Source organism: Rhinopithecus bieti, unplaced genomic scaffold (assembly GCF_001698545.2).
Source record: "Rhinopithecus bieti isolate Rb0 unplaced genomic scaffold, ASM169854v2 scaffold_1887, whole genome shotgun sequence".
Classification (NCBI taxonomy): Eukaryota; Metazoa; Chordata; class Mammalia; order Primates; family Cercopithecidae; genus Rhinopithecus; species Rhinopithecus bieti.
In genome coordinates, this window is record NW_016803685.1 from 771319 (window position 1) to 781779 (window position 10461).

At 32.6% G+C, this 10461-nt stretch overlaps 1 protein-coding gene and 1 long non-coding RNA gene across 2 annotated transcripts in view; one reads left to right on the forward strand and one right to left on the reverse strand.

Moving 5' to 3' along the window:
* The window catches only part of DPYD (dihydropyrimidine dehydrogenase), an 875642-nt gene that overhangs the window by 126828 nt on the left and 738353 nt on the right, over window positions 1-10461 (forward strand).
* Window positions 6926-8070, reverse strand: LOC108514398 (uncharacterized). Its single transcript, XR_001881213.1, has 3 exons — window positions 7919-8070; window positions 7692-7772; window positions 6926-7512 (listed from the first exon to the last, which is right to left on the reverse strand). It is a non-coding gene; the product is annotated as an uncharacterized LOC108514398 (long non-coding RNA).

The following is a 10461-nucleotide window of genomic DNA, read 5'->3' on the forward strand; positions in this document are numbered from 1 at the left end:
TATAAGGAGTAAGGAAAAGATCCAGTTTCAGCTTTCTGCTTATGGCTAGCCAATTTTCCCAGCACCATTTATTAAATAGGGAATCCTTTCCCCATTTCTTGTTTCTCAATTTATATTTAATTTAAATGAATCAAAATGTAGCTAGATTATTGCTTGTTTAAACAAAATATTTTATCAAGTGCCAAATTAGTTTTTATCTTTTTTATAAAACCATAATAGAATATTGCAGCTACCTCATATATAAATGAAATAATTTATTATTTTGGTAAGAATTAGTTATTAATCGATCTAGTTAAATAAAGAATAATTAAGGATAACTTTATCCTGTCAACTCAGTTCAATGCTCAAAAGTATAGGTTTACAAATCCTAAGAAATGAAGTTACATTAGTTTTAATTGAGCTTTTTATATGACCACTTAAACACTTACCTATCTTAAAGTGTCTGTTTTTACAGCTAAAATATTCAACCTGTTATCTTCTAATTTTTTTAATTCCCTCTTTCTCTGGAGAGAGTTCTGTATCGTTGAGTATGCTCTACCTGGGTGAACACAATCAAATGACTTTGACTTTGATGTAGGAAGATAAATATCAGTGAGATACTGTAGGGATAGATAAAGTTAAAATACATTGTAGAATTTTTCTAATTAATGTTTTGTGAAATAATTGCTTTCATTTATTTTTCTTAATGAATTTGTATAGCATCTTAACATCTTGAGATCTCACAAATAAGTTTTAGGACATTATATTATAGGAAGTAATTTGCATGATTATGTTTAATTCCTTTCAACTTTTTTACTACTCACAAGTGTGTCTATTTCTGAGAAAATTCTATATGTGTCTTTATGTAAAATAGAATATTTTAGTATTCTTGTAGTTTGATCCTTAGTAAGTGGTGATAATACATGAGGAACAGGCATTATTTATATAAAATTCTAAATTGGATGTTATATCCCACTACATAGGCTCTTGTTTTTCCCTCAAAGATATTCATAACAAATGAGAATTCAGGACAAGAAAAATAACATTTAATATAATGACAAAGTTTGTTTTTTTTTAATAGACCGTGATGATACTTTTCATTATTCACTAGAAATGAAATTTCATTGCTATTTAGTACAATTGTTCATAAAACTACTTCAATTTAAAACCATTTAAATGAATTGTACTGCTTCAGTGACAAAATATTTTCAAAGTTATTTTCACTTTAAAAATGATCTTGATATTTTAAGTCCAGGTAGATATGAGGTGGAGTTGCCTAGTATTTTCTGAATTAACACTTTTAATTCATTAAGAAAGATATCAGCACTTTTCATAAAAGTTATTCGCTTTGGCAAAACCAACTGTGTAATGCATGGTAATATATTAACATAATGGAATATAACCCTAAGTCATAGTTTACAGGAGTGAATTTCAAGACTCCTTTATAAACAAGGAAATTTTGATTTTTCAGCCATGTTTCATTTAATAATCAGAAGGGAACTTCATAGTCTTCTAGTAGTGAGATATATGCTGTTAATCTTTTTCTTAAAAAATTGGATAAGTCACATTTTTCAAAATATTTATCATCTCTCTGTATAGTCCCATTTCATAGATACTTGGATAGACGTATATGTGTCCATATTTTCATCCTCCGAATATACATTCAATCATGTAATTAGGAGCAATCACCATTATCAGTAGTTTTAAAACATCTTTTTGATGAATGTCTCAATTTTTTTCTCTCATACTATTTTTACCCATGACAAATGATCATTCAGAAATATATATAAAGGAAGAACATGAAACAAGATTATTATAGTAACTTAGTGATGTATTATAAAGAAGAGTATTTCCTGTAGGGTAGTCCAATTACAAAATAGTAAAACAGGAACAAAACACAATAAAGTGTTTTTTCTATTTGTTTCAGTAAGTTTAGCACAGCAGGAGTTGTGGCATTCCTCCTGACTGGTGTGTCAAATCGGCACTTTGAAATGTAACTGCAAATAGGAATTACTTTAAAGACACCATATATAAGCTAATAACCTTAGCCATATAAATGAGATAATTATACAGCATTTAATATATTTAGTTTGCTTTTATTGTAATAATTTCATACCTTCAGTTTGAGAGAATATGTTCATTTTGAAAGATTAATAAACTTTTATGTTGAAGGCATGTAAGAACTAAACTTTGAATCATTTAAAGGCTGGTTTGCCTGTATCAGTTTTTTGCAGGTATCTGTTTCTTGCCAGTTCAGTTTAATTTGAGGAAAAGATGTTATGAATTAAACAAACAACGTCACAAAAAAAAATTGACATACGATCCAATAGAACTTTTGAAAAATAATCAGAAATTACTTCAGGACCAACATCTTGGACTATAGCACAGGAGAAAAAGGGTTGATTTTGTGGATTTGTGGAAATTTGACACTTTTTTTTTTAATGGCAAGAGATCTAGGTTTCAGAAAGGTCAACCAAGGCAAGAAGGATAAGTGGGAGAACTGGGACTTCTATACTAAGGGAGGATAAGACCTCACAAGTCAGGTGTCCCTTGACAGTGAATCTTGAAAAGATATAGTTGGGAGTCTTGGTAAAAGAAATATCTGAGGGATAGATCTGAGGCCCCAGAAGGAAAATTGTGCTTTGAGTAGTACAAACTGCTTCTGACTCTGTGGTTCCTTGTATATTTCTTATTGTATAAGTCCAAAGTTCCTACTGCAGAAGAGGTGACCCTAAAACAGTGTGAGAATGTGCTGAGTGATTGCTGGTAGAATGGAGCATTATACAGTCTGCAAATGTGGAGACTGTAAAATGAGTTCAGAGAGGAACTTTTAGTCTTGCCCTCTGACATCTTGGCAGTTCTTATTCAGGCAGAAGAAAGATTTGTCTTAATTAAGGCTTATGTTCATATGTTCATAATTAAATAGTTTTAAAAACCTGAAAGAATTTGCTAGAGCCAACTGTCAGAATTGTGCTGTATCCAACTACAAATTTATCTGGAAGGCATTTCACTGCCAAGCTTTTTGAATATGTAATCTGAACAGCGTGACTCCACGTCTTTACCTCCCAGTCATACCTCAACCCACTACAATCTGGCTTCTTTGCATCATTTTTTCTGTTAGACATAGTGCCCTTTACAAAGTAAAAGCTCAGTTGACACACTGATGTATTTTAATTTTAATTTGTTATTTATGTTTTATATCCCACTTCTAAAATACTAGAATGAGATGTATTAAGTTTGTATGAAGATTAGACACTACTACTCAAATAATAAAATAAATAATCTTTATCACATATTTTAAATTAAACAATTGAGACAAGAACTACAGAAATTGGAAAAAAAAAACCATGCTGAGCGGTGAATAGTTACTCTACATGGTTGAAATTTCAATAAGGGAGAGAGGAGGCAAACCGTAAAACAGTTTCACAGAATACAGGAATAAAGAAACATGAGGGAGAAAAAAATGGGCCTTTCTATTTGCTGTTCCCTCTGCCCCAGATATTTGCATGCCCCAGATATTTCTGTGCCCCCAGATGTTTCCTCTCATCCTTCAGTTCTTTCCTCAGATGTTACCTTCTCAGGTTCACCTTTTTTGGCTACCATATAAAATTGGAGCTCAACTTATAGCATTAACACTTCTTATCCATTTTCCTAATGTATTTTTCTTCTGAGAACTTAAAACTATCTAATATGCTATATTATCTTACATTTTAAAAATCTTTAATGCATCTCTCCCAGTAAAATATAAGTTGTGGCAGGGCCATAATTAGTAACATAAGCTGTATCCATTTGAAGAGTAGAAGCAGAAACTAAATTGGTGCTTTGGTCAGTTTTGGCTGCTATAGCAAAATGCCATCAGTGGGGTAGCTTAAACAACCAACATTTGCTTCTCACAGTTCTGGAGGTTAGGAGTTTCAGATCAAGGAGCCAGTAGAGGTTCTTGGTGAAGGTCCTCTTTCTGACTTACAGAGAGTATTGTCTTCTTGCTGTGTCCTCATATGGTGGAATGAGACCTAACTAGCTTTCTGCCCTCTTTTTAGAAGGATGCTAATCCTATCCCTGTAGGCTCCACCATCATGACCTCATTACCTCCCAAAGGCTTCACAATGGGATTGGGGCTTCAACATGTGAATTTTGGTGGGCACAGGCATTCAGTCTATAGCAATTGGAATAGGTTTTAGAATGAATGGCTGGATGAATGCAAAGAAAGGAAATGGAGATTGTCACTATAGATGACAAACTTTTTTCCTACTTTTTGTCTATGCAGAGGAGGAAGGAAATGTTAAGACTCAGGGAGAAATGTTACCAGATTGGAGCAATCAAACATAATTAAATGGTATTAAGGAGGCTCCAAGAAACAACAGAAGAGATGAAAGTTAAAAGCATGTGACTCTACAGAAGGTGGAAGGAGATGAAATCTAATTCTACTTGTGGGGATTTCTCTTTACTAGGAGGAGGGTCAGAAACACCATCATGATAACAGGCAGAAAAAAAGACAGTGGCAGTTACAAATAGGTTCACAGAGATGGTGGCAGCACTCTTTGGGAGTGCCACTGGAAAGCTTTGATTTTGACACAGAAGTAGAAAGAAAGGTTATCTGGTGAGGATGAAGGAATGGAATATGACTGGCTTGAAAACTGGAAGAGAAAGAAGAAAGTTTTAAAGAGTTGTTCTGGGGAATGGGAGAGTGAGAGTTTGACCAAAGAAGTTAAGTTCCATTGCTGTGCAGTATTGAGAGCTCAATCAATGAAAGAGTTTAGACCATGAGGCTAGTTTTCTACACAGATCACTGTGGACATGGATATTTTCATCTAGAATTTGGATATTCTAAAAAAAGGCATAATGGAAGAACTGCAAGGGGGCTCTTTATAAAAAGTTATTTGAGGTGATGAAAATAGAATTTCAATGGTAAAACTTGGATGAAGTAAATAGATAAGAAAAAATAAGAGAAAATAATAATTATAGCTATAATTTGTTGCTTACCTACTATGTGCAAACAACTTTTCTAAATACATGTATTTACTCAATTCTTGTGACATTCTTATGAAGTAGGTATTATTACTTAAGTTTAAAGTATTATTCTTACTTTAATTTTACAGTTAATATCATGAAGACATCTACATTTATACAAAAAATAAGTGGCAAATATGGGATTTGAATGTTTCCATAGTCTAGTTCTGGTGCCTCCACTAAATGACTTCGCTACACAGAGATCCTGAGGAGCGTAAATATCACTATTAATGGGGGAATTGAACAAGTGAAATGGGAGGTTTGGAGATGTGCATTGGAAGAGGAGGATGATTGAATTAGAAAATCCAGAAAGAACACACTTTAAGGTAACAACAAGATTCTGCTCTAGGCAAGGTGAACATTTTTTTCCCCCTGCTACCCTCCAGTGGAACAATTCAATGCTGCAGGTATAAAATACTTACCTACATTTATTGAAGATTATCTTTTTCATGTATCATTTTGAGACAAAAAAAGTTTTGATAAGACATTGAGATCCTAGTAATTTTGTTACGGATTTTTAAGAAAATGGATTAAAGTATTCTCAGTGAAAGCTCCATGGGAGAGCATCTTGAGGTAACAGTCTCAATAAATGGGTCAGACTGAGATAAAGACCAAAATCACAGAGTAGCAACATATGTTTATTTCAGGTTATGATAGATCACATAATTTGTACTTCACCTTTGTTATTTCAGATAACTAGCATGGAGTTTCAGAAGGTGATTTTTTTTTTCAGAATGAAAGCTTGTTCATGCAGGTATATCTTTGCCTCTAGAAATTACTGTCATATACTCAGTAAACTATTTGAAAATTTGCTGATTGATCGTACAAAGCAGGGTCATCATTAGTGTTTCCCAAGAAGTACTGAAGCCACTCCAATAATAATAAACTTCATGGGAACTTGTTGTTTTTACTTGATGTAATGTGACTGGCTAGCCATTGTATAATGTCTCTGTGCTTCCATTTTCCATTCTATAGGGCTAGAGGAGGTGTACCACTGTAAAGACTTCCAGGCACACCTTGATATAGGAACAAGCTTGACCTAAAGAAGGCAGTGTGGATGAAGCTTGGTGGAGGGAGATGAGTTACAAGACTATACAGGACTTATTTCCTTGCCTTAATTTAATGATAAGAAGCAGGTAGAGACATAATGTCTACCCCTTTTTATAGACAGAAAATGGAGATTCAGAAAGGTTCCATAATTTGAAGATGGGACTCTCATAAGTGGCAAGGCTGGACTTTATACTGCTGTCTGCCTGATAACAATGCCTTTTCTGTCTTCAATACCACCTTTACTATCTGGTACATAGAGATACTTAACAAATATTTCTGAACATATATGTGCTCTGTGATATGGCAGATGAAACTTCAAATAACTGAAGTGAATACATTTTAAAATACTTTAGATGTATTTCTTAAATAAAGTATAACAATAACATCAAGCTTTATTTTGATCATTTAATTTTTCAATAATGTGTTACTTTGTATGGATTATCTTGTTTATTCTTAGTAACAATCCTGTGAGGTAGGTACTATTATTATGCTCATTTTGTGTGACCATGGACAAAGATCTTCACCTCAATCCTGTGAGGTAGGTACTATTATTATACCCATTTTATAACAAAAAATATTGAATATTTAACAAATATTGGAAATCTATACTTAAAATGGGTATAATAAATCTATACTCAAAATGGGTTATATAATAAATATAATAACAATTTAGAGAGACCATCCAGACATATGAATTAGGAGAATAATTCTGGAGAAATAGATGTCAGAGCAAAGGACTCTACATATAGGTTAGGACCATGTTCTTGTTGGGAAGATGGCCAAAAAATAATTTTGAGGATATTATTTGAGTTATTTAACACATATTGAAAATCTATTATGTTTTATTTGGAAAAGTAAGAATTGGTGGGTAGGAGCCAACTAAGATCCAATAAACTTTTGTCTGTGACTTAACTCTTCTGAAGTTGTCAGAACCTTATGTTTCCCAGAGTGAGTTGTTTTGGTCGACAGAAATCTATGCCATGCCAAATAAAGACTTTCTAGTTACTATTAACTTTGCCTTGCATGTAGAAAGAAAATATTATTCATCAGAACTTATCATAAATCTTAGGATGCAGTCATATCCCTACATACATTTTGATTATTTCAAAATCAAATATATACTTTTAAAAAGGCTTACTGTGTTTTGAAGTGTTCATATTTTCTTTCTGAAAAGTGGCAAAATAGTGCTGACCTCATGATACTTGGTTTAGTACAGGCAATACATACTAACTAATATAAACAGCACGCCCAGCCAATTCATTATCATCCTGGAACTATGTTCAGCCTGGCTAGTATCATGAAAGATGAGTAGAAGCAGTGAGCTGGCAAAGCTGGCCTCTGCCTCTGGTTGTTAAGCCGTTGGCAGCTCAGGATGCATGACCTTTCAAATATACGCTTCTAATTCAGGATTTCTTATGATGTCATGTAGTTATGTTCTTCCATTTTAGTGTATTCCCTCTTCAAAATTCTGTGCTGGAAAAAGAAAAAAAAAAAAAGAAGAAATGTAAGCTACTATCCTTTTGGCCAAATGTTGAACTTTTCTTTCTGTAACTTTGTAGGTAGGAGACAGCAGAGTAACTGATCTACCTACTGAAATGAATTTCTTTAAGCAAAATTATTTTAAAAAATATGTCTGGTATCTTTGTTTATACCTCAGGGTTGCTGAGCTATCAGCTGCATGCCTGCTTTTCATTGAAGCATATGTATATTTGTGTATATATGCATTTGTATGGCTTCTAATAGCATAGTAATAATTTCAGGGGAGGAAATAGAAAAGAAAGCAAGAGAAATGTATTACATTTTTGTATTTCCTTCTTGCATTTTTTTTTAAAAAGATAAGACTCTGTTGTAAAATATAAACCGGTAATTTGATCATTACTTGTTATTCATTTGAACTAGTTCAGCCAACAGATAATGGACAGTGAACAGAGAGAACTCTTTTGGTAAGCCATGTAGTTTTTCCAGGGGTGATTGTTATGCTATGTGTATTTAGATAGAAGCTTTTCCCTGTGTAATCAGCTTGCTGCTGCCCATTTTACTGCCAAACATTCCTTCTCTATGGTAGCATAATACTGTTACCAAGGGAACAGCTTATGGCCGACACATACAGTAGTGCCACAAATTAATTTCACAGTTATCAGGATATAAGGTGATAACAGTAACGTGAGCTACTGTGAAATTTCCATTGTTCCCACAGAGTTACAGTGTAATTATTACTTTTGTGGTAACTAAGCAAATAATTCGCATCACTACTCCTGGATGTTTATTCTCTCTTCTCTGTCTCACCCTCCTTCTTTGTCTTTCCCTTTCCTTCCTATATTTTCCTCTTTTGTTGGTTCAGACTCTCTCCCTGACTCTCTTTTCACAATTACCAAATAATATAGAGTATTTTTTATATTGGCATTAAGAAAGAGTTTTATTAAAGTGGGGTGAAGGCATTTCATATATGTAACTCATGGGCATAATTAGGATGTTCACTTCTATCAAAGATATAAAAGACTAAAACAGTGTGTTGAGAGGATACATTCAATTTGTGATCAGTGTAGACTGAGAGATTCCAGTTTTCTTTTCATAGAACATTAACTCCATATGTTGAATAGAAGGATCATCAATTTAATGTGATTAAAAGCAGTGGAGAAAAATGAACTTCCCTAATTAGCTGTGTAGCTTAGGACAAGGAAAACAACTTAAGCTTTAGTACTTAACATCTATAAAACTGGGATAATAATAATGCCCACCTAACAGAATTGGTATGTGAATTAAAAGGGATATGTGTGAAAGTGAATTTTAAACTGTACAATAAAAGTTTTAAGCTATTATGATCATTGTCATATAAATGGGGATACATCTGTAAAATGGGGATAAGTATATTCACCTAACAGAATTGGTGTGTCGATGAAAAGAGATATGTGTAAAAGTGAATTTTGAACTGTACAGTACAAGTTTTAAGCTGTTACCATCATTGTCATATTTTAATGGGGGCATCTATTGATGACAGCCTATCCTCATTAGGAGAAAATTTATAAGGAGATTTCAAAATAACAGTAACACAGGTAAGAACTGTTTTTATTGCATTTTATTATAATAAAAATAGTGTTTCAGTATTCCTAGGGCATAACAAAATGAGATGTTACCATTGTAAAATGACAGTAATTTTAATAATGAAATTTCCAGAGAAAGAAACTCATATTTTTTACTGTTTTATTGAGTATGTGTATATGTTAATTAAAATTTCAGCAGTGAAATATAATATTATAGGAGTGTGTATAGTATGTCCATTATTTTTTAAAAAGCTACAATGGTGAATGCATGTGAAATATGAATTGTTCCCTTTGTCAAAAAGTGGAGTTGCTAAGACAAAGATAAAATTATAGAAATGAGTTGAATTTATGTAGGAATGGTTGTTTTTAGTTGCGTCAATGTACGTGATGATCTTTAGTCTCCATTCTATGTTATTTTGCTTTTTAAATGTATTTTATGTATTCTGTTAGTAAGATCAGCATATAGCTAACAGTTAATATCTGTCACTAAATGTTGAGTAGTGGATTATGTATTTATCATTCCAACACTATAAATCATACACCTTTAGCAGTTAGAAAATTGATACATGATAGAATAAAATAATTTGATGAAACTTTTAGGTATGCATATTTGTTGAATGAATGAATGAAATATGGTGAATATGTAGTAAACTGCCTCCCATTGCTAAATGTCTTTTAGAGAGGGTAGGAAATTAAAATAATCATTTTCTTACGTCAATTTTCTGCCACCCATTTTGAAGTTACCCAACGCTGGTAACTTGACATAAAGAAGTATGACTTTAACTGGGCTCTCTGCACATCCCATTAGTTAAGACTGCTTTCTCACATTATTATTATTATTTTGTAAATAAGTAAAATTATTTGCTACTCTTATTTGTTCTCTACAAAGAAATTCTAATGTGATCTACAAAAAGGTACTAGAACAAATAAGATTAGACATATTGCAGGATTGATATACAAAAATCAAATATATTCTAATCACAACAAATAATTGAAAATTAAAACTTAAAAACAATGCCATTCAAAATAGCATAAAAGTTATAGAATACTAGGGATAAATCTGACTTGCGAGAGATGTGAAAGATATGTGTACTACAAACCTATGTACCCTGCCCTGAAATCAGTGAAGCATGGCTTCCCACTTTTTAAGTGTGAAATAGGTGCAGTGACTTTTTTCTGAAAAGTAAAATATGTAAAGAGTTAGAAAAGAGTAACTTTTCAGAAGAGAAACCTGAAAAATACTGCCTCAGCCAGGAAATCAAGATTGACATCAATGGTAGTAAGTCATGTTGATAGTATGTACCCTTACGTGAATGGAATATAGGTCAAACAAGCTTTTAAAATAGAGATTTAAAACAAAACAAAAGTAACATATGTTAAC